This window comes from Bombina bombina, chromosome 1 (assembly GCF_027579735.1).
Source record: "Bombina bombina isolate aBomBom1 chromosome 1, aBomBom1.pri, whole genome shotgun sequence".
Lineage (NCBI taxonomy): Eukaryota > Metazoa > Chordata > Amphibia > Anura > Bombinatoridae > Bombina > Bombina bombina.
Window position 1 is genome coordinate 313628176 of NC_069499.1, and position 26130 is coordinate 313654305.

Here is a 26130-nt window from a genome sequence, read left to right on the forward strand (position 1 = left end):
GTCTAACCCAGTGGGAATGTAATTTCTTCAGGTTGCTATGTTTACACAGCTTGTCCTCAATGCCAAAATGTTTAAGGATAGGTGTGCCTACCACAGTATAATTAAAATATTTAAATTGCTAATGTAAGTACAATGTAAATCCTTTAACAAGATTTTATACACTCAAGCTGTATAAGTGGATCATCTAAAACCAATTAAAGGGGACAACATGTTTGAGTAAACTGTCCCTTTAATGATTTCGGTCTGTCTGAATAACATAATTCATGTGTAAAGAATAAATTTAAACTAATTGATGTAAAGAATGATTTGTCTTTATGATGACAATGTATCTTTTCTATTTTTTTCGTCTGTTGTGTAATTATCATTAATATTTAATTTATTCTTTATTTTAGGCTGTGACTCAGCATGGCTCATGCTAGAAGGTATAGCAAGAGTAGAGCAGGCCGTGTTGAGGAACGCAGCTGTCCTGAGAGGGATGAACGACACCATGCAGGCCCAGCTCCGGGTTCAGGACTTGACTCTGCGTGAAATTATGCGATTAAGTTCAAGGCCTGAATCTGGAGCTGGACATGCACAGGACGATGAAGAGGATGACCAGTAAGTGGAGGATCTGGAGATGCTCCAAGGTGGCAGATAAGAATCCTCCGTCCACATGTTGATGTTTTTTTTATTGTTGCCATTTGGCCTTTTTAAAAGTTTATTGTTGTGCCTGTTGCACTCTTTTACCTTGTCATATGTCTCCAATGGGGCTATGGTGGCCCTTGGCAACTCTCTTCATGGACTGTGATGCACTGTGTTACCTTGTCATATGTCTCCAATGGGGCTATGGTGGCCCTTGGCAACTCTCTTCATGGACTGTGATGCACTGTGTTACCTTGTCATATGTCTCCAATGGGGCTATGGTGGCCCTTGGTAACTCTCTTCATGGACTGTGATGCACTGTGTTACCTTGTCATATGTCTCCAATGGGGCTATGGTGGCCCTTGGTAACTCTCTTCATGGACTGTGATGCACTCTTTTACCTTGTCATATGTCTCCAATGGGGCTATGGTGGCCCTTGGCAACTCTCTTCATGGACTGTGATGCACTGTGTTACCTTGTCATATGTCTCCAATGGGGCTATGGTGGCCCTTGGCAACTCTCTTCATGGACTGTGATGCACTCTGTTACCTTGTCATATGTCTCCAATGGGGCTATGGTGGCCCTTGGTAACTCTCTTCATGGACTGTGATGCACTGTGTTACCTTGTCATATGTCTCCAATGGGGCTATGGTGGCCCTTGGTAACTCTCTTCATGGACTGTGATGCACTCTTTTACCTTGTCATATGTCTCCAATGGGGCTATGGTGGCCCTTGGCAACTCTCTTCATGGACTGTGATGCACTGTGTTACCTTGTCATATGTCTCCAATGGGGCTATGGTGGCCCTTGGCAACTCTCCTCATGGACTGTGATGCACTCTGTTACCTTGTCATATGGCTCAAATATTCCTTATTTTTACAAGATTATTTCTAAACGTTGTTGATGTTTTCTTACATACTAATAAAAGACATGTAATTGCACGATTCTTTGTCCTCATTCTTCATGTTATTTTTTTAAAGCTCTAGTTTATCTTGTTGATCCTTAAAGGGACCTACCAAAAATATTTTTTTATAAAAAAACATAATTTATGCTTACCTGAAAAATTTATTTCTCTTGTAGTGTATCCAGTCCACGGATCATCCATTACTTATGGAATATATTCTCCTTCCCAACAGGAAGCTGCAAGAGTCCACCCACAGCAAAGCTGCTATATAGCTCCTCCCCTAACTGCCATATTCAGTCATTCGACCGAAAACATGCAGAGAAAGGAAAAACCATAGGGTGCAGTGGTGACTGTAGTTCAAATGAAAAAATTACCTGCCTTAAAGTGACAGGGCGGGCCGTGGACTGGATACACTACAAGAGAAATAAATTTATCAGGTAAGCATAAATTATGTTTTCTCTTGTTAAGTGTATCCAGTCCACGGATCATCCATTACTTATGGAATACCAATACCAAAGCTAAAGTACACGGATGATGGGAGGGACAAGGCAGGTACTTAAACGGAAGTTACCACTGCCTGTAAAAAACCCTTTCTCCCAAAATAGCCTCCGAAGAAGCAAGGTATCAAATTTGTTAAATTTGAAAAGTATGAAGCGCAGACCAAGACTCCGTCTTGTAAATCTGTTCAACAGAAGCCACATTTAAAAAAGGCCCAAGTGAAAACCACAGCTCTAGTAGAATGAGCTGTAATCCCTTCAGGAGGCTGCTGTCCAGCAGTCTCATAAGCTAAATGAATTATGCTTTTTAACCAATAAGACAGAGAGGCTGCTGAAGTCTTTTGACCTCTCCTCTGTCCAGAATAGACAACAAACAAGGTGAACGTTTGATGAAAACTGTAGTAGCTTGTAAGTAAAACTTTAAAGCACAAACCACGTCCAATATTGTGTAATAGACGTTCCTTCTTTGAGGAAGGATTAGGATACAAGCATGGAACAACTATCTCTTGAGTGATGTACTTGTTAGATACCACCTTACGAAAAAACCCAGGTTGGTACGCAGGACTACCTTATCCGTACGAAGGACCAGATAAGGAGAATCACATTGTAACACAGATAACTTGGAGACTCTACGAGTCAAGGAATTAGCTACCCAAAAGGAACTTTTCAAGATAAAGATTGATATCTATGGAACAAAAAAGGTTCAAACGGAACTTCTTGAAGAACCTTAAGAATCAGGTTTAAGCTCCATGGCGGAGCAACAGTTTTAAACACAGGCTTGGATCTAACCAAAGCCTGACCAAATGCCTGAACGTCTAGAATACCTGCCAGACGCTTGTGCAAAAAAATAGACAGAGTAAAAATCTGTCCCCTTTTAAGGAATTAGCTGACAACCCTTTTCTCAAAAACATCTTGGAGAAAAGATAATATCCTGGGAATCCAGACTTTACTCCATGAGTAACCCTTGGATTCATAACAATCAGATATTTACACCATATCTATGTTCAATTTTCCTAGAGACAGGCTTTCATGTCTGTATTAAAGTATCAATGACTGACTCGTAGAAGCCATGCTTTGATAACATCAAGCGTTCAGTCTCCAGGCAGTCCATCTCAGATTGATTCTATTTAGATGGTTGAAAGGACCCTGAGGTAGAGGGACCTGTCTCAGAAGCAGAGACCGTGATGGAAAGGATGACATGTCCACCAGATCTGCATACCAGGTCCTGCGTGGCTACGCAGGCGCTGTCAAAAACACCAAAGCCCTCTCCTGCTTGGTCTTGACCTCCGGAGGAAATCTCACTCCCCCGGAAGAAAAGTCTGACGACTTAGAAAATCCACCTCCCAGTTCTCAACACCTGGGATATGGATAGCTGATAGACAAGAGTGAGTCTCTGTCCAGTGAATTATTGTAAGACTTCTAACATCGCTAGGGAACTTCTGTTCCCCCTTGATGGCTGATGTAAGCCACAGTCGTGTATATTGTCCGACTGAGTATGATGTACCTCAGAGTTGCTAACTGAGGCCAAGTCTGAAGAGCATGGAATATCACTCCCAGTTCCAGAATATTTATTAGAAGGAGGGTCTCCTCCTAAGTCCACTATCCCTGAGCCTTCAGGGAGTTCCAGACTGCATCCCAACCTAAAAGGCTGGCATCTATTGTAACAATTGTCCCATCTGACCTGCGGAAGGTCATACCCTTGGACAGATGGACCCGACATAGTCACCAGCGAAGAGAATCTCTGGTCTCTTGGTCCAGGTTTAACAGGGGGACAAAACTGTGTAATCCCTGCTCCTCTGACTGAGCATGCATAGTTGCAGCAGTCTGAAATGTAGACGTGCAAACGGTACTATGTCCCTTGCCGCTACCATTAAGCCGATTTCATCTATGTACTGAGCCACCGAAGGGCGCGGATGGGATGAAAAAACACGGCAGAAATTTAGAAACTTTGACAACCTGGACTCCGTCAGGTAAATTTTCATTTCTACAGAATCTATCAGAGTCCCTAGGAGGGAAACCCTTGAGATTGGGGATAGAGAACTCTTTCCTTGTTCACTTTCCACCCATGTGATCTCAGAAATGCCAGTACTACGTCCGTATGAGACTGGGCAATTTGGATGTTTGACGCCTGTATCAGGATGTCGTCTAAATAAGGGGCCACTTCTATGCCCCGCGGTCTAAGGACCGCCAAAGCGACCCCAGAACCTCCATAAAGATTCTTGGGGCTGTAGATATCCCAAAGGAAAGAGCTACAAACTGGTAATGCCTGTCTAGAAAGGCAAACCTGAAAAACGATGGTGATCTTTATGCATCACAATGTGAGGATAAGCATCCTTCAAATCCATTGTAGTCCTCTATTGACTCTCCTGGATCATAGTTAAGATGGTACGAATAGTTTCCATCTTAAATGACGGAATTCTGAGGAATTTGTTTAAGATCTTTAGATCCAAAATAGGTCTGAAGGTTCCCTCTCCTTGGGAACCACAAACAGATTTGAGTAAAAACTCTGTCCCTGTTCCTCTCTTGGAACTGGATGGATCTCGTACACAATGTAAGAATGCCTCCTTCTTTATCTGGTTTGCAGATAATTGTGAAAGGCGAAATCTCCCCTTTTTTTAGGGGGGAATCTTTGAAATCCAGAAGATATCTCTGGGATATCAATTCCAATGCCTAGGGATCCTGGGCATCTCTTGCCCACGCCTGGGCGAAGAATGAAAGTCTGCCCCCTATAGGATCCGTTACCGGATAGGGGTCCGTTCCTTCATGCTGCCTTAGAGGCAGCAGCAGGCTCCTTGGCCTGCTTATCTTTGTTCCAGGTCCGATTGTCTCCAGACCGCCTTGGACTGAGCAAAAATTCCCTCTTGTTTTGCCTTAGAGGAAGAGGATGCCACACCTGCCCTGAAGTTTTTAAAAGGCACGAAAATTAGACCTTTTTTGGCCCTTGATTTGGACCTATCCTGAGGAAGGGCATGACCTTTTCCTCCAGTGATATAAGCAATAATCTCCTTCAAACCAGGCCCGAATAGGGTCTGCCCCTTGAAGGGAAGTTAAGTAGCTTATTTATTAAAGTCACGACAGCTGACCATGATATAAGCCATAGCGCTCTGCGCACCAGTATAGTAAAAAAACAGAATTCTTAGCCGTTAGTCTAGTCAAATGAACAAGGCATCAGAAAACAAAGGAATTGGCTAGCATAAGCTTGTCAAATATATTCATCCAATGGAGTCGCTTAACTGTAAAGCCTCATCAAGAGACTCAATCCAGAACGCCGCAGCAGCAGTGACAGAAGCAATGTAAGCAAGGGGCTGCAGGATAAAACCCTGTTGAATAAACATTTTTTATCCATTGGATCTAAAAAGCACAACTGTCCTCGTCAGAGGTAGTGGTACGCTTAGCTAGAGTAGAAACTCTTCTCTCCACCTTAGGAACTGTCTGCCAGAAGTCCCGTGTGGTGGTAACTATTAGAAAACATTCTTCTAAAAAATAGGAGGGTAAGAGAACGGCACACCTGGTCTATCCCATTCCTTATTAAAATTTTTTTAGTAAACCTCTTTAGGTATTGGAAAAACATCAGTACACACCGGCACTGCATATTATTTATCCAGTCTACACAATTTCTCTGGCCCTGCGATTGTACACATTCATTCAGAGCAGCCAAAGCCTCCCTGAGCAACAAGTGGAGGTTCTCAAGCATAAATTTTAAATGTAGAAATATCAGAATCAGGTTAAATCATCTTCCCTGAGTCAAAAAAAAAATCACCCACAGACTAAGCATATTGTGAGGTAGTATCATACATGGTTCTTAAAGCGTCTGTATGCTCTGTATCTACCCCCAGAGCTAACTGCTTTCCTTTAATTTCAGGTAGTCTGACTAATACTGCTGCCTGAATATTATTCACCACCTTTGCCATGTCTTGTAAAATAAACGCTATGGGCGCCCTTGATGTACTTGGCGCCATTTGAGCGTGAGTCCCTGAAGCGGGAGTCGAAGGGTCTGACACGTGGGGAGAGTTAGTCGGCATAACTTTCCCCTCGACAGAATCCCCTGGTAAAAGAAACGCTATGGGTGCCCTTGATGTACTTGGCGCCATTTGAGCGTGAGTCCCTAAAGCGGGAGTCAAAAGGTCTGACACGTGGGGAGAGTTAGTCGGCATAACTACCCCCACGACAGAATCCTCTGGTAATAATGTTTTTAAAGACAAAAAATGATCTTTATTGTTTAACATGAAATCAGTACATCTGGTACACATTCTAAGATGGGGTTCCACCATGGCTTTAAAACATAATGAACACAGAGCTTCCTCTATGTTAGACATGTTAGAACAGACTAATAATGAGACTAGTAAGCTTGGAAAACACTTTAAATCAAGTTAACAAGCAAATATATAAAACGTTACTGTGCCTTTAAGAGAAACAAATTTTGTCAAAATTTGAAAAACAGTGAAAAAAAAAAAAAAGGCAGTAAAACAAACAAATTTTTTACAGTACATGTAATAAGGTAACAGAGCATTGCACCCACTTGCAAATGGATGATTAACCCCTTAATGCAAAAAACAGATAAAAAAAAAACAACATAGACTTTTTAAAAACAGACACAACAAACTGTCACAGCCAACAGTGGGAAGCTTCAGTTAACTGTTTCTATGCAAAATTTAAGCCAGCCATGTGGAAAAAACTTAGGCCCCAATAAGTTTTATCACCAAACATATGTTAAAAAACGATTAAACATGCCAGCAAACGTTTTAAAACACATTTTTACAAGAGTATGTATCTCTATTAATAAGCCTGATACCAGTCACTTTTACTGCATTTAAGGCTATACCAACATTACAGTGTTATCACCAATGTACGTTAAAAAACGATTAAACATGCCAGCAAACGTTTTAAAACACATTTTTATAAGAGTATGTATCTCTATTAATAAGCCTGATACCAGTCGCTATCGCTGCATTTAAGGCTTTACTTACATTACTTCGGTATCAGCAGTATTTTCTTAGTCAATTCCATTCCTAGAAAAATATTTTACTGCACATACATTATCTGCAGGAAAACCTGCACGCCATTCCCCCTCTGAAGTACCTCACTCCTCAGAATGTGTGAGAACAGCAAATGGATCTTAGTTACGTCTGCTAAGATCATAGAAAAACGCAGGCAGATTCTTCTTCCAAATACTGCCTGAGATAAACAGCACACTCCGGTGCCATTTAAAAATAACAAACTTTTGATTGAAGAATAAACTAAGTAGAAAGCACCACAGACTCTCACGACCTCCTATCTATGTTGAGGCTTGCAAGAGAATGACTGAATATGGCAGTTAGGGGAGGAGCTATATAGCAGCTTTGCTGTGGGTGGACTCTTGCAGCTTCCTGTTGGGAAGGAGAATATATTCCATAAGTAATGGATGATCCGTGGACTGGATACACTTAACAAGAGAAATCATATATGTAAGACAATTGTAAATGACTTTAAGATTAACATCTCCAATGTAATCTTATTATTTGTCTTTATATATTTTTCTCTTAGCTTTATCATTGCATGATTATGATAAGCATAGTAATTGTTTTATATATGTATATATAGATTTGAATTTAATTTGAATTGAATTGATGCACCTTTAACAAATGATCTGAGGATTGATACAATGATATAATCCCTGTAAAGTGTTCATTTTATTGAAATAGTATTGTCTATGTGTATCCTCTTTTTAAAAACAAAATAATGTCCCTTTAAGGGATGGTGAGCACAATTGTTAATGAATGTATTTCCATTTCTAAAGCGTTTTTGTCCTTTTTACATATAATCTTATTAATAAACAATCTTATTGTAATGTTGACAGCACATGTATTTCATTTTCTATTCTATCTTATTGTAAAAGTGTTACCAAATAAATCTCTGTGTGTAATGCAAATATTTTAGATGATGAATATTTTTGGAAAAATATGTTAACAAAATAATTCTACTCCCATATATGGCTATAGGTAGGCTGACCATATTTAAACTTGAATAAATGACACGTTTAATCAATCCATGTATCATTATTGTTATTCCAAAACAATCAAAACATATCTTAAAACATCAATGGCATATGTATTTCTCATGTGTATCTTTTAAATGTTAAAGATATACACCATAGCTATAGTTCAAGGGACAGTCAAGTCAGAAAAGATGATTCATGATTTCGTGACATTCCTAGATAGCAATCTAGACACATACTAGTTCCTAAAATATAAATACGTTTTTTAGTGATATGCCAAGCTGTCAACTGAGTCCTTGTATTGGCTTCGGTTTTTCAGCTATCTCGGATGCGCCATGTTGCTTAAAACGTCACCTGCCAGGCTGTCCAATGATTCCTTGTATTGACTGACGTTCTTACGTGATCAAGAATGTGCCTTTTATTGGATGGCGTTTTGACGCGATCAAGGATGCGCCTTTTTTTTTTTGCGTTCTTACGTAATCAAGAATGTGCCTTTTATTGGATGGCGTTCTTACGTGATCAAGGAAGCGCCATGTTAAGACGTCACATGCAAAGGTAAAAAAAACGTATGATTGGATTACGTAGTCCCGCAATATTTGTTTGTGCACGTTAAACACGTTTGTGACTGCAGCCAATTTTAAAAACCTTGCGAATATGTATTATTTGCATCATGTTACATTGTTGACCCGTAGCTGATAAAGACCACCACATTCTCTTTTGCTGGATGTCTGGTTGAATAAACGAACGAAAGCAAAATGTTTTCATGCATATGATATTTCGAGGCAAGTGCAAATCTCTATAGTTCATGTTGTTTAATATGTTTGTCAACAATATGTTCCTTTTTCATAAAAATGACTGTTGTTTTTAATGTTAAAGATATCTAATTAATAAATATGCGCTATTGTGTTAGAATAAAGTAATCAATATGCATTTAGCTTTATCATATGCTAAATATATGATGCCGACTTCTTCTAAATGTAATTTCGTTGTATATTTTATTAAAGGTTCATTAGACACTCACATTATAAATCAAAACTTTTTATTTTGTCTCTAGTTAGATAGTCCATTGTTTAACAAATACACGTTTCATTTTGATTCTGTTCAAAGAAAATGTAATTAATTTTCAGACTCCTCGCCCAGCCTCTGAGTTTCATGTGAGTACCATCTCCAGCTTTCTCCTGTTTGTGTAAAGGGTCTTTTCATATGTTAATGATGGGGTATTGTCTTGTTTTACGGTTGTAATGGGGGTTCATCTATATTTTCAATAGAGCTAACCCGATTTTCTTTGAAAGTGTTTGAAGCTTTGTAATATTGATATCAGTATATGTTAATCTTGTTGTTTGTAGTAGTGTCTATTACATACAGTTCTGTTAAAAATATAGTATACTGTCCCTTTAATGCAAATGTTGATTTTTGTATCATGTATGAGTTCCACATTGTTTAATCTTCAAATATATTATTGTTAGCATATTTTCACCCCCCACTCCTAAAAGGACTTTAAACCATATTCATTGTTCAAACAAATGTCTTTCTAAAAAAAAATAACACAATAATGTCTCTTTAAGAAAATATACTTTATTTAACACGTCAATATAAATCTGATTTCAATATTTAATTTTTGACCAAGTACATGTAGATATACCAACAAGCTTCAAATATGTGTTAGCATATGTAATTTTGTTAAAGGGACAGTTTAGAAAACAAATAATGTTTTGCATTATTCTAAAAGTCAATTTTGTAATATCAATGATATCAAAGGTTTCTCACCAATTAATAATTTGTCTTTGTTTATTTAAATTTGCTAGCTAAACCTATGAGGTTCGTGTGCTCATTTCTTCGAGCTTGTGAGTGCATGTAATCACTATACAATTTGACCACTAGAGGGCATTTGGATAGCATTTGTATATGTAAAACCTTGTGCTCATACAGCATATTATTTACCATGTATTGATCATTGATATCTAAAAGGTTGTTATGTCAGAACAACAAATAAGTGGTCATTTTTCCTAGTCATAGATACAAGGTTAAGCACATAAGTCACACGTATTTCTCCATGTTTTGTTGTTTCCAACTTGATAATGCGTAATACAGTGTTTTCTTTGTAATCAATAATTTTCTGACTGTCCCTTTAAGCTGTGTTATTGGCATTCAAACAGTAATATGCCATCATGGATAATTGTAATGGTAATTTTGTTTGCGATTCGGGAAACAGTTTGGACATCACATCACAGAAACCAATCAATATCATGAACAAGGATAGGTATGTGATGATGTGGTTTTCACACACTTATAACCCACACTCTGCAAACAATCTTCCTCCATGGACCCGGTCCCATAGAAGTAGATTATATACAGAGTGTGGTCCACAAGTGTATGAAAACCACATCATCACATACCTATCCATTACACATTAAATAAAAAAAAACATTAAAGATGAAAATAAATACTTACTTCCTCTTCCTTCCCCTCTTCCCACGGGGCTGAGGCTCTGGGAGGGGCAACTGCCGACTCCGAAGAGTTCTCCTTGGAGATGTTGTGGGAAGAGTGGAAGGAAGAGTACTGGGACGACCAAGGTGAGGAGGAGAAGATGGCTGAGGAGGAGAAGATGGCTGAGGAGGAGAAGCTGGCTGAAGAGGAGGAGATGGCTGAAGAGGATGAGATGGCTGAAGAGGAGTAGATGGCCCGGCAGGAGTAGATGGGCCGGCAGGAGTAGATGGGCCGGCAAGAGGAGATGGCCCAGCAGCAGGAGGCCCAGCAGCAAGAGGCCCAGCAGCAGGAGGCCCAGCAGCAGGAGGCGGACCAGGAGGTAGACCAGCATGCGCCTCCCGGAAAAAATTTAACATCTCTTGGTGCAGATTAAAGATTCTGTTTTGGCCTTGTTCGATTCTATTGAGTATGTTTATTATTTGGTTTTGTCCTTCAATTATTTGATTTTGTCCATCAAGAATTCGAGTGCGGCCTTCGATATTTTGTATCCGGGAGTTACGCATCTGGTCTATGTAGTCCAGTAGAACCCGCACCTCCGCTATTTCCTCTTGTTGTGCTTGGCGGGGTGCGGGCCCTTGAGGGTCCTCTGGTTCCGCGGGCTCCTCCTCTGCTTCCGGGGCCTCTTCATCAGCTTCCGTGCGCTCTTCGTCACGGGGGGCCTCTTCCCTCCGAAGTGGAAATTCCTCCCCACCACTCTCATCCCGGGGAGATAGATGAGGCTGTGTTTCTTGTGCTGCCTCCTCCCCAGACTCTGTATATTAAAAAAAAAAAAAAAATGTATATATTAGCATATTTGCAAATCAAGCTTTAAATGACTTAGCTTACGATACAATTACAAATGCAGAATCATTAATCCACTTTGAAATCTAACAAACAATCAATACGATTTCCGCTTTTTCAAAACCGTGTTTGTGATATCTCTGGTCAATCTGAATGTTTTCGCGTTTGTTTTCAGTCTGTTTAAATGCACACCTAACCTATAGCCTAGATACTGATGTAACCGCAAAGTAATTGAATGCGTGTAAACAACGTTATAGCATTAATCTGATCCTTAAAGGGACATGAAACCCAATGTTTTATCTTTCATGATTTAGAAGCATACATTTATTATCAACTTTCTAATGTACTTTTCTTATCTAATTAGCTTCATTCTCTGGATATTCTTTGCTGAAAAGCATATCTAAATATGCTTATAATATGCTGATTGTTAGCTGAATATAGCTGCCTCCTGTGATTGTTTCACCGTGTGCATGGCTATTTCTTCATTAAAATATATCTCAAGAATGATTCTAATTAGGTAATATAAGTACATTTGAATGTTTTGTCAAATTGTATTCGCTACCTCAATCATGAAAGTAAAGGTTTGCGTATAGTGTCCCTTGAAATACATTCGTATGTGAATTTATTGTTCAATGAGCTTACCGTCAGATGAGAGTGGCAGGTTCCCAGTATCAATTCCTCCGATACCAACTATTTCCACCTCGGAGATGCTGGGCCGCAACATTTCCTCCCATCGGCAGTACTCTATTTCCAGGGCAGGTCCGCCACCGGTTCCTGCGGCATGTCGGGCCTCCAGGCTTAACTTTTTCTTGAGATCCATCTTACAGTCCCGGTAGCGATGTTTTATCGAATCAAGATCTCTGTTCCGGCCACCCACTGCATTGACTGCATTTCTTATCTCATTCCAGAGCCTCCTCTTGTCAGTCGGGGTAGTCTTCTGGTGCTGCAGCCTCCTATACCTGGCCATATAGGCCTCTATGAGGGCCTCCTTCTCCTCCATCGAAAACCTCGCCTCCCTAGTCGCCTTGGCCTTCCCCTGTGACGATGCCCTCTGTTTCCCGGACTGTGAAGCCCTACTCTGTCCGCCACTGGGCCCAGCCACTTGTTCATCTTGAACCAAGTGGCTGGGTCCACCCACCGCTTCCACCCCCGCTTCCTGCCCCCCTTCCTGCCCTGTTCCTCTCCCTCTCCTCCCCCCTCTACCTCTCCCCTGCCTGGCCTCCATCTGTTCCCTAAACTAAACCCCAAATAATCAAACAAAAAGTGAGTGTGATGAAATGAAAGGGGGTCAAAATAAAGAACTAAAAAGACAAAAAAAGTGCTGAAAGTGTGAGAGGGATGTAAAAAAACAAAGAGGGTAAGGAGTATTTAAATAAACCAAAAGAAGAAGAAGACTAAAAGGAGGATATGTAAACTAAATGTAACTAGGGGATGGGTATGGGGTATGGGATAAGAGTAAATGGGATGAAAGGGAATGGGACTACAGGGAATGGGGTATGGAGTGTAGTATGAGGGGGTAGGGGGTATGGAGTGTATGTAGTGTTATTGATAAGTGTATGTATGTATTGAATGTGTTTGCGTGTAAATGTGTTACGTGTACAGAAAAATCACTCGCTTGCTAACTCACACTACTACTAATTCTCACTAACACACTACTACTAATTCTCACTAACAAACACTCCCACTAACTCTCACTAACTACCACTAACTTACGCTCCCACTAACAACTCTCACTAACAACTCAAACTCCCACTAACTCACTCACGCTCCCACTAACAGACTCTCTCCCACTCCCACTAACTCCCACTAACTCACTCACGATAACACTAACAACTGACTCTCTCACACTAACACTAACTCACTCACAATAATGCACCAACTCTCTAATCTTAAACCTCCAATCTCCAAAGACCCACCAGCAACACAGTCAAAGAAGCCCTGCTTGTGTGGTGCTTATATACCCTGTGTAAATGTTTAATGATGTACCAATTTCCGTTGTAAATTGTGTTCAGGTGTGCTTTATTAGCAATTAATATTAGTGCAATGTGTATTAGTTGTGTGAATTTGCGCATGCTCATTTGTAGTTAGTATTTGTGGAATGTGTAGAATGCGATGATGTCATAGTGGTCGTTTTCTCTAACATTGTCCAATAGTATTCTTTTTAAATGTGAATTTGCGATGGTGTGTTATTAGTGAAGTGTTGTATATGTATGTTTGTCCTAATATATAGTGATATTGAATGCGATTATTTTTCTAGTGTATGTATATATTTTTTATTCCTTGTTGTTATTTTGCGAATTTCCGCATCTTAAAGTATATGCGTATTCCCCGTTTTAAATTTTATTTCAAATCCCCCCGCTTGTGAATGTGTAATGCTTGTGTGCTTTGTTGATTGATTGTTGTTGTGACATTTGCGGCGTGTTATTGTTGTGCATGATGTGGTATGCGTCATGTGACCGAGCTGTGCGTATTCTCGCAAGATCGAGTGTTAGGTGAAAAAAGCTATTTTTTTGCTTTCCCATTGATCTCTATGGGAGACTGTCTTACGCGGGCAGTATTACGCGTGTGACATACACGCGTTAGGAGCATCGTTAGATGGTCTGTTTTGAACTCTAAATACCGGAGTCAAACAATGCAGTGCGTTAGACATAAAACACGCGTGGCGTTAGCAACCCATCTACTGCCGAACTCCAAATCTAGCTGTAAAAATTATTCCTATTTAAAACTAAATATTTACCTATAAAATAAACCGTAAACTAGCTATAATATAACTAATAGTTACATTGTAGCTATCTTAGAGTTTATTTTTATTTTAAAGGCAACTTTGTATTTATTTTAACTAGGTACAATAGTTATTAAATAGTTATTAACTATTTAATAACTACCTAGTTAAAATAAAGACACATTTACCTTTAAAATAAAACCTAACCTAAGTTACAAGTGCACCTAATACTACACTATAATTAAATTAATTACCTAAACTAAATACAATTAATTACAATTTTAAAAAAATATCTAAAGTACGAAAAAAAACCCCACTAAATTACAGAAAATAATAAAATAATTACAAGATTTTTAAACTAGTTACACCTAATCTAATCCCCCTAACAAAATAAAAAAGCCCCCCAAAATAAAAAAGCTCCCCAAAATAAAAAAAGCCCTACCCTACACTAAATTACAAATAGCCCTTATAAGGGCCTTTTGCTGGGCATTGCCCCAAAGTAATCAGCTCTTTTACCTGTAAAAAAAAATTCAATTCCCCCCAACATTAAAATCCACCACCCACCCAACCAACCCTACTCTAAAACCCACCCAATCCCCCCTTAAAAAAACCTAACACTAACCCCTTGAAGATCACCCTACCATGAGATGTCTTCACCCAACCGGGCAGAAGTGGTCCTCCAGTTGGGCAGAAGTCTTCATCCAAGCCAGGCAGAAGAGGTCCTCCAGACGGGCAGAAGTCTTCATCCAGACGGCATCTTCTATCTTCATCCATCTGGCGCGGAGTGGCTCCATCTTCAAGACATCCGATGCAGAGCATCCTTCTCGGGTGACCACTACCCAAGGAATGAAGGTTCCTTTAAGTGACGTCATCCAAGATGGCGTCCCTTCAATTCCAATTGGCTGATAGAATTCTATCAGCCAATCGGAATTAAGGTAGGAAAAATCCTATTGGCTGATGCAATCAGCCAATAGGATTGAGCTCACATTCTATTGGCTGTTCCAATCAGCCAATAGAATGCAAGCTCAATCCTATTGACTGATTGGATCAGCCAATAGGATTGAACTTCAATCCTATTGGCTGATTGCATCAGCCAATAGGATTTTTCCTACCTTAATTCTGATTGACTGATAGAATTCTATCAGCCAATCAGAATTGAAGGGACGCCATCTTGGATGACATCACTTAAAGGAACCTTCATTCGTCGGGTAGTCGTCGGCCGAGAAGGATACTCCGCGTCGGATGTCTTGAAGATGGACCCGCTCCGCGCCGGATGGAGGAAGATAGAAGATGCTGTCTGGAGGAAGACTTCTGTCCGTCTGGAGGACAACTTCTGCCCGGTTGGGTGAAAATGTCTCACGGTAGGGTGATTTTCAAGGGGTTAGTGTTAGGTTTTTTTAAGGGGGGAGTGGGTGGGTTTTAGAGTAGGGTTGGTTGTGTGGGTGGTGGGTTTTAATGTTGTGGGGGGAAATTGTATTTTTTTTTACAGGTAAAAGAGCTGATTACTTTGGGGCAATGCCCCGCAAAAGGCCCTATTTGTAATTTAGTGTAGGGTAGGGCTATTTTTTTTTATTTTGGGGGGCTTTTTTATTTTGTTAGGGGGATAAGATTAGGTGTAAGATAGGCAGAGCCAGAGAGAACAAAATAAATGATTACACTGAGACCAGCAACTGCCATAGATTACATATAGCATGCAGGTTAAACAGATAGTCTACTAAAAAAAAATATTGTTTAAAACATAATCCCTTTTTTTAACCATTCCCCGGTTTTGTGTAACCAGCACTATTATATTAATAAACTTTTTACCTCTTTGATGACCTTGTATCTAAGCCTTTGCAGGCGGCCCACATATCTCAGTTCTTTTGACAGACTTGCAAATAGGCCAATCAGTGCTGACTCATAAATAACTCCACGGGAGTGAGCATAATGTAATCTCTAAGGCACACATGAACTTGCACTGCCTAACTGTGAGAACATGTCTAAATTCATTGAGATAAGAGGCTGTATTCAATGGTTTAGAAATCAGTTTGTGCATACCTAGGTTTAGCTTTCAACAAATAATACCAAACGAAAAAAAACAAATTTGATGATAAACATAAATTGGAAAGTTATTTAAAATTGCATGCTCTATCTGAGCCATGAAAATTTAATTTTGACTTGACTGTCCCTTAAAGAAACTGCCTAGCAAGCTGGGTACCTGGTACACCTCTAGGCACAACACAACAGTCCATTTATTTAGATCTATTTGGAAATCTAGTTTGTTGTTAGTAGGATAATCTGGTCATCTTTCTATTGTGCATTTAACTTAGTATTTAATATCCTTTTTTAACTGATCCCTCACTACTGTCATGTAGTCCAGAGGTCAGCTTAAGGACTGGAACAAAAGTGAAGTGGAACTTGGGCTCACTGTGGTAGTGAAACCTCCAGCATATTCGATCTTGAAGAGCAAGAGGCAGGGGTGTTGCTAAGGGGGGATTCATTTCTGCATATAGTCACATCATTGATATGTAGTCCTCTTCAACATATGAGGGATTTTTTTTTGTGTTCACTGCTTTCACCCCCCTAGAGTCTGCTTTCAAAAACATTTTTTTTACTACAAAAAGCATCAATCCAATAAATGAGGATAAAATGACTTTATTTTAATAGCGTTCCTTTATATATGGGGGTCTGAAATGCTGTTAAAATAAAAATGCTAACGTCATCTAACGTAAACATCCCAATTTATTGCCACTTGACCTCTAACATTATGGGTTAACTTTTTCCTGCTGCAGAGCACAACATTATAATACCTTGCAATACATTGCAGCTCTCTTCATAAAAAGAGGGTTAATTTATTTTCGGGCTAAAAAACAACCTCCACCTATAGCCTGTTTCCCTTAGTTCAATTTCTTAGAGACATGTAACATTTTCTTTCATGAATCAGATACAATTTTAAAAATTTTCCAATTGACTTTGGTTTTCAAATTTGCTTCTATCTCTTGGTATCCTTTGCTGAAGGTGCATCAATGCACTACTGGAAGCTAGTTTTAACACATCCAGTGAGACAATGACAAGAGGCATAAATGTGCATCCACTAATCAACAGCTAGCTCTATGTAGAGCATTGATGCTCCTGATACTACCTAGGTATGCTTTTCAACAATGAACCCCAAGAGAGAAAAGCAAATTAGATAGTAGATGTTCTCAAATGTCCCTATCTGAGAAGGGCACTCCCTGATTCTGAGCTCTGTATGTCCATATTTGCAAAATTTACCTTAGCCCCACCCATGGAGCAAACAGACATGCCCACAAACTGCCCAGGCACACCCACTGACCAACAAGACACACTCACAGACCTGCCCACTAACCAACCTTGATCCCACCCCTCCCTACTCAGCTTCACTCACAGGCGGGCTACGGGAGTCACTTATGGCCAGCAACAAAGGTTTGAAGGCATGCATTGTGTAACTGCTGTTGTTTTCTGTATTTTAATTATTTAGCACTGAAACTTACAGGCTTGTGATTCTTTTTTTTATTATGATAGTACAGCAAAGGGCCATTAGGCAGTTATAACTGTCACTATACATTTTGATGACTGATTTTATGATATTTTATAAGTATTTTCCCTTTATTTTCCCTTTCGCTTCACTTTTATGAATACCTAGGTAGGCATCTGTAGTACTACATGGCAGGAAATAGTGCTGCCATCTAGTGCTCTTAAAAATGGATAACATTTTTGCAAAACTGCTGCCATATAGTGCTCCAGAAATGGGCAGGCTCCTAAGCATACATCCCTGATTTTCAACCAATGATACCAAGAGAAGAAATACAAATTTATAATAGAAGTAAATTAGAAATCTGTTTAAAATTGAATGCCCTTTCTGAATCATAAAAGAACAATTTAGGGTTTCATATCCCTTTAAGTTTACATCTTCATCGATTAATAGTATTGATAAGTTATTGTAAACCCTGAAATATTCTTTAGCTGAATTACATTATGAGGCCTATTTATCAAGCCGCCAACCGCAAATACGCTGGAATTCCGCAGCGTAATTGTGACGAGCCTGATTCCCCTTATTTATTAAACCCTACAGACCGGCAAAAGTTGAAATTTGTGACGTAACATACGATCCGCCGGTCTCAGTCCGACACAGATCGATGCTTACATCATTACAGATGTTCTCAATACAGAATCGGCACTGACTACTTTTGCTAGTTATCAACGTTCTACCAGGAACGCTCGTCACTATTCCGGCCCAGCGTACCTGGTTTTCAATCCGCTGCCCTGGAGGCCGTGAATGCCATAGGAATCAATGGGAGTCTGAAAGCAGCGAAAGCTTATGTTCGTTGCTGCCCATTGATTCCTATGGGAGAATAAAGTTATGTTTACACCTAACACCCTAACATATTCCCCGAGTCTAAACACCCCTAATCTGCCGCCACCTACATTATATTTATTAACCCCTAATCTGCCGCCACTACATAAAAGTATTAACCCCTATCCTGCCACTCCTCGAGCACAAAGCAACTAAATAAAGTTATTAACCCCTAAACCCCTGGCCTCCAACATCAGTACCACTTACTAAACCTATTAACCCCTAAACCACCAGCCCCCCACAATCGCCATAAACTAAATTAAGCTATTAACCCCTAAACCTAACAACCCGCTAACTGTACATTAAATATTACCTCATCCCTATCTTATAATAAATTTAAACTTACCTTTAGAATTAATTTACACTATATTAAACTAATAATAAACCTACCCTAACTGTTATACTAAAATTACATTAAACTATATTAAACTAATAATTAATCTATCCTAACTGTTATACTAAAATTACATTAAACTATATTAAACTAATAATTAATCTATCCTAACTGTTATACTACAATTACATTAAACTATATATAACTAATAATTAATCGACCCTAACTGTTATACTAAAATTATATTAAACTACCAATTACATTAAATATATTAAATATTTAAAAACCTAACCCTACTCAAATTATTTAAATCTACTATTACAAATTACAAAGTTAAAAAAAACTAACAACTAAGTTACACAAAATAACAAACACTAAGTTACAAAAAAATAAATAAACACTAAGTTACACAAAATAAAAAATAAATTATCAAATATTTAAACTAGTTACACCTAATCTAAGAGCCCTATGAAATTAAAAAAACCCTCCCAAAATAACCCCCTCCCCAGCCTACAATATACTACAAATAGCCCTTAAAAGAGACGTTTGCGGGGCATTGCACCAAAGAAATCAGCTCTTTTACCTGTAAATAAAAAATACAAACAAACCCCCAACAGTAAAACCCACCACCCAAATAAAAACGTAATCTAAAAAACCTAAGCTCCCCATTGCCCTGAAAAGGGCATTTGTATGGGCATTGCCCTTAAAAGGGCATTTAGCTCTTTTTCAAAAGCCCAAACCCTAATCTAAAATTAAAACCCACCCAATAATCCCTTAAAAAAGCCTAACACTAACCCCCGAAGATCCACTTACAGTTTCTGAAGATCCGACATCCATCCTCATCAAAGCTGGCAGAAGTCTTCATCCAAGCGGGCAGAAGTCTTCATCCAGATGGCATCTTCTATCTTCATCCATCCGGCGCGGAGCGGCTCCATCTTCAAGACATCCGGCGCAGAGCATTCTCTTCTGACGATGTCTTCTTCCGAATGAAGGTTCCTTTAAATGACGTCATCCAATATGACGTCCCTTAGATTCAGATTGGCTGATAGATTTCTATCAGTCAATCAGAATTAAGGTTGACAAAATCCTATTGGCTGTTGCAATCAGCCAATAGGATTGAGCTTTCATCTTATTGGCTGATCCAATCAGCCAATAGGAAAGAGCTCAAATTGAAATCTATCAGCCAATCGGAATCTAAGGGACGCCATCTTGGATGACATCATTTAAAGGAACATTCATTCGGAAGAAGACGTCGTCAGAAGAGGATGCTCCGCGCCGGATGTCTTGAAGATGGAGCCGATCTGTGCCGGGTGGATGAAGATAGAAGATGCCGTCTGGATGAAGACTCCTGACCGTTTGGATGAAGACGTCGGCCCAATTGGATGAAGACTTCTGCCGACTTTGATGAGGACTTCTGCCGCTTCGTTGATCTTCAGAAACTGTAAGTGGATCTTCGGGGGTTAGTGTTAGGCTTTTTTATGGGTTTATATTTTAGATTAGGTTTTGGGCTTTGGAAAAAGAGCTAAATGCCCTTTTAAGGGCAATACCCATACAAATGCCTTTTTCAGGGCAATGGGGAACTTAGGTTTTTTAGATTACATTTTTATTTGGGGGGTTGGTTGTGTGGGTGGTGGGTTTTACTGTTGGAGGGGTGTTTGTATTTTTTATTTACAGGTAAAAGAGCAATGCCCCGCAAAAGGCCCTTTTAAGGGCTATTTGTAGTTTATTGTAGGCTAGGGTTTATTTTATTTTGGGGGGGCTTTTTTATTTTCATAGGGCTCTTAGATTAGGTGTAATTAGTTTAAATATTTGATAATTTATTTTTTATTTTGTGTAACTTAGTATTTTTTTTTTTTTGTAACTTAGTGTTTGTTATTTTTTGTAACTTGTAATTTGTCATTTGTAATAGTAATTTGTGTAACTTGTAATTTGTAATAGTAGCTTTAAATAATTTGAGTAGGGTTAGGTTTTTAAACATATCATATAGTTAATTTAATTGGTAAGTTAATGTAATTTTAGTATAACAGTTAGGGTAGATTCATTATTAGTTTAATATAGTTTAATGTAATTTTGGTATAACAGTTAGGATAGATTAATTATTAGTTTAATATAGTTTAATGTAATTTTAGTATAACAGTTAGGGTAGGTTAATTATCATTTCAATATAGTTTAATGTAATTTTAGTATAACAGTTAGGGTAGGTTAATTATTAGTTTAATATAGTTTAATTTAATTCTAAAGGTAAGTTTAACATTATTATAAGATAGAGATGAGGTAATATTTAATTGACAGTTAGCCAGTTGTTAGGTTTAGGGGTTAATAGCTTAATTTAGTTTATGGCAATGTGGGGGGCTGGTGGTTTAGGGGTTAATAGGTTTAGTAAGTGGTACTGATGTGGGAGGCCATTTGTTTAGGGGTTAATAACTTTATTTAGTTGTGGTGTGCTCCGCGAGCGGCGGGATAAGGGTTAATACTTTTATGTAGGTGGCGGCGGTGTAGGTTGTGGCAGATTAGGGGTTAATAACATAATGTAGGTGGCGGCGGTGTAGGGGGCAGAAGATTAGGGATTAATAACATAATGTAGGTAGCGGTGGGCTCTGGGAGCGGCGGGAAAGGGGTTAATACATTTAGTTAGTTGCGGCGGGGTCCGGGAGCGGCGGGATAGGGGTTAATACATTTATTAGAGTTGCGGTGGGCTCCAGGAGCGGCGGGATAGGGGTTAATACCTTTATTAAAGTTGCGGCGGGGTCGGGGTTAAACAGTTTATATAGTGACAGTGTTTAGTGACAGGGTATAAATAAAGCTGGGAAAAAGCCGAATAGCAGCTTTCGTTATAAATATGGAGAGCGTATTCAGGTCCACTGCCGCGATGTTAGGCGATGTCAGGCGAGCGTATTGATGCCGTTGAATGCAAGTAAGTTGATGGCTTACTTTGCTTACTAGGCCTCAAAATCTCTGTCTTGGAGAAATAGAACTTCCAGGCTTGTTTTTCCTTTTTATGAAGTCTGTGCAGAGTAGTAAGTGCCCATTTTTAAAGGTACATAAAAATGCAAAAATAAAATGCTTTGATTCGTTTTAAAATGTTATTATTGCATTGTTGCTCGACTATGTATGTGTTAAATTCCCCTGGAAAGTCGTTAAAAACATACAGCTAGATTACGAGTTTTCAGCGCTATAGGGAAATTAACGAGCGCCACAAAAGCTGCGTTAATTCACCTTCCTATAGCGCTGTTATTACAAGTTTGTAAAAAACAGGCTTGTGTGGGCGATATGGTGGAGTTGAGCTCCATACCGCACTGAAATACAAGCGCTGCTTTGACGTGCTCGTGCACGATTTCCCCATAGACATCAATTGGGAGAGCAAGCAAAAAAGAAGCCTAACATCTGGGATTGCAGAAAGAAAAGCTCCGTAAAGCAGCCCCATTGATGTCTATGGGGAAAGAAAAAGTTATGTTTAAACCTGACACCCTAACATAAAAACCACATCTAAACACCCCTAATCTGCTGCCCCTAACATCGCCGCCACCTACATTACAGTTATTAACCCCTAATCTGCCGCCCCTAACATTGCTGCCACCTACATTACAGTAATTAAACTCTAATCTGCCGCCCCTTACAAAGCCGCCTCCTACATTACGGTTATTAACCCCTAATCTGCCTCCCCTAACATCACTGCCACCTACATTAAGTTATTAACCCCTAATCTGACGCCCCTAACATCGCCGCCCCCTACCTTCACTTATTAACCCCTAATCTGCTGAATCAATGTCGCCGCCACTATACTAAAGTTATTAACCCCTAAACCTCTGGCCTCCCACATCACTAACACTACATAAATATATTAACCCCTTAACCTAACCCTAACTTAACCCTAAGCATAAGTCTAACCCTAACACCTCCTAACAAATATAATTAAAATAAATCTAAATAAACCTTACAAATATTACATAAATAATTCCTATTTAAAACTAAATACATACTTACCTGTATGTAGCTATCTTAGGTTTTATTTTTATTTCACAGGTAAGTTTGTATTTATTTTAACTAGGTAGACTAGTTAGTAAATAGTTATTAACTATTTACTAACTACCTAGTTAAAATAAATACAAATTTACTTGTAAAATAAAACCTAACCTGTGTGACAATAAAACCTAACATTACAATCAAATCAAATAAATTAAATTAATCAAATACAATTATCTAAATTACAAATAATCCACCCCCCACTAAATTGCACAAAATAAAAAACAAGGGCACTTGGATGGGCATTGCCCTTAAAAGGACATTTAGCTCTTTTATGGTGCCCAAACCCTAAGCTAAAAATAAAAACCCACACAATAAACCCTTAAAAAAACCTAACACTAACACTAACCCCCGATGATCTACAGCTTTTGAAGACCAGACATCCATCCTCATCCAGCCGGCGAAGTCCTCATCCAAGCGGGCAGAAGTCCTCATCGAAGTCGGCAGAAGTCTTCATCCAAGCGGGCAGAAGTCTTCATCCAGACGGCATCTTCTATCTTCATCCATCCGCCGCAGAGCGGATCCATCTTCAAGACATCCGGCGCGGAGCATCCTCTTCTTCCGATCGTTGCTGGAAAATGAAGCTCACTTTAAGTGACGTCATCCAATATGGCATCCCTTACATTCCGATTTGCTGATAAAATATAAAAACACTAAAAATATAATGACAGTAAAGAGGTGATTTTAATTTCTGTTGTATCTAATTCATGACAGTTTAATGTTAGGTGGACTATCCATTTGAGTTATCATTTTAAGATTATATTAAATCAATGATGATGTTTAAAATCATTGTAAAAAATATTACACTATGTGTCCAAATTTCATCAGCAATGTTTAACGTTAATACTAATTTCACATATACATACTTTCAAAGTATAATACACTATGTAAAAAATGGCACTTACAAGTTCTGATGAGTGATCAATGACACAAGTTTTGAGCAATTTGATTCGTTAGTGATAGTATATAATGTATATTTAAATCAGATTGGCTGATGTCATAAATCATGTGATTATGTATTTCCCAATAAAAAGTGGTGGAACATTTTACTAGTTTGTGGGTTGTTTAGGAGTTTGAGTATTGCGTCCAATTTGGTGCCAGGTATTGCATCAAATTTGGTGCGAAAAGCAGTGGGACTTGTATAACATGCATTAAACATGGTTACAAAAAAAAGATGTTAGCTATAGTATGTAATGTATTTATTTCATTTTTATCCCTATATCTACTAGTCCTGCTGCTAGACAGACATTACCTGTCATTAAAACTACTTTTGAAATGAATCTGTCCCTTGAAATTGCATGTGATTATTATATTATTTTTTAACATATTATTTTGATACTGAACATCTGTCTTTGTTCTCTGTGTGATTTAGAAAGAGTTTACAATTGTAATCTAATTTCTAATTTACATAAACATGTAGTAAGCTTAATTCTCTTGAAGCATCTAACATAAACTCTGGGCTTTCAGACTCCCATTGATGTGTCAATAAATCCATAAAATAATGTAAAATGAAAATCAATAGTTAAAATAACTGACTGTAGTTATTGAAGAGATAAAGCCACTAATAATTGGCCCTTGGAGGAGGGGGGTACTCTCAGTGTTCCCTCTATGGCCAGATTTTGTGAGCGGCTCAGCAGTGAAACAGTTAATAAGGTATCCATACCTTGATGTCTGTATTGTTTACTGTTTGTTAATTGCAGGGTGTGGTTCACTTATTAACTGTTTCATTGCAGGGCTGCTCACAAAATCTGGTTTTAGAGGGAACACTGGGTACTCTAATGGCAATACCCTGGAGGGACTAGAATCTGGATCTCATGACACATAGCCCTGTGCTTTGCTCATAAGACAGTTGGAATTTGGCTGGCTTTTTAAGGTACTATATATATAGTTGGCCCTTTGTCTTACTACTGCTTGCCTCAGGTGTGTTTGCTTAAGAAGCAAGCTAAATATTTATGAGCTCCACCTCATTCTCTTTGCTTTGGTATTGAGTATTCAATGTCTTATACTCTGCTGTTGTCTGCATTGATTGGTGTAAGAAGACTTAAGATTTTGACATTGGCTAGCCCGACCATTTTTCTATCCACGATTTGGATTTATTACTTTGTTGTTTCTATCCTTCTCTTGTCCCATTCCTCAAAATATGGCCCAAATTTAGTATTTCACTGCCATTTGGTTTCTGAACGTTGCCTGTCTATGACTAAGGGCCTGATGATCAAAAACACACCAGCATAGAGAAAAATCACACAAAAACCTTTGGGGGCTTTTTTGAGCATTGTTTTGCATTGTAGGTGTCTCACCGTCACATCCAGAAGTCCGCAGACAGAGAGAAACAACTCTCAAGAAAAAAATTGTCTTTTTAAAAGTCTGAGGGTCCTTGCAGTACTTATGAGAAGTATTAGATCATCTCGTCCGAGCGGATTGGTTTAGATCATCAGACCCTAAGTCTATGGATCCTGATTCAGTGTGTGTACTGCCTCAGCCATTGCTGATCCAGCCTGACTGACCTTATCAGCCATGTACTAACTTGAGAACCTGTCCGCATGTTTTTGCATTGAACGGTCAGCAGACCTTGTACATCCGCTGCCCAGATGTACTATTACACACTCACTTCAGTGTGTAATGCTGCCTTATTTTCTCACATGACCAATCGCTTGAGAGAGCAGCATCTCTATCACCCTAAACTAGCAAATTTGGGTTGATATCCATAGGCCATTTCAGAGGTGGTGGAGAGTGTAACAAGCAACAGTCTGGTGACAGTGCTTCTTACACTATCGGAAGCAGGTTCACACAAGCCCCACAAGGGCTCAAAAGTAGATTACGCTGCTTAATACATTGAGCTCCAAGTATATATATTTTTTTTTAATTCCAACAAAAATTGTGAATTTTTTTAAACTGAGAAAGAGCACTCAAATGTTTTTAGAAATTATTTTTCAAGGAGTCCAGGGTATAGTGGAAACAAAATAAAGCTTCGAGAAACAGCCAAATACATGCTTTGTAGTTGATATGAAAAGTCATGATTAAAGGGACATTCCAGCCAAAATTGTAATGCACATAGGTACATTTACATTTTAAATAGAAGCCCTTTTGCAATATACAGCTATTAGCAAAAATGTCTCTAGTAAAAGCTATATAAGTGAAAATATATTTCAATTTGGTTATTATTTGTTTTATTTTAGCCTAATATTTCTATGACCTGTTTGCAATAATGATATTTCATTGAACCTACTGTTCTGCTTGGCTAGTAGATAAATGGAGACAGAAAAAAACATTGCAGATGAAAATGGAATTACATTTAGATACTAGATTCTGAATTATTTATGAACTGCTTAAGTGGATAATAAGGTTAAATGTAGGTGTAGTTGAAGTAAAACATGACATTTAATAAAGATTATACTAACTTTGTGACAGAATAATCATTATTTTATTGATGACAGA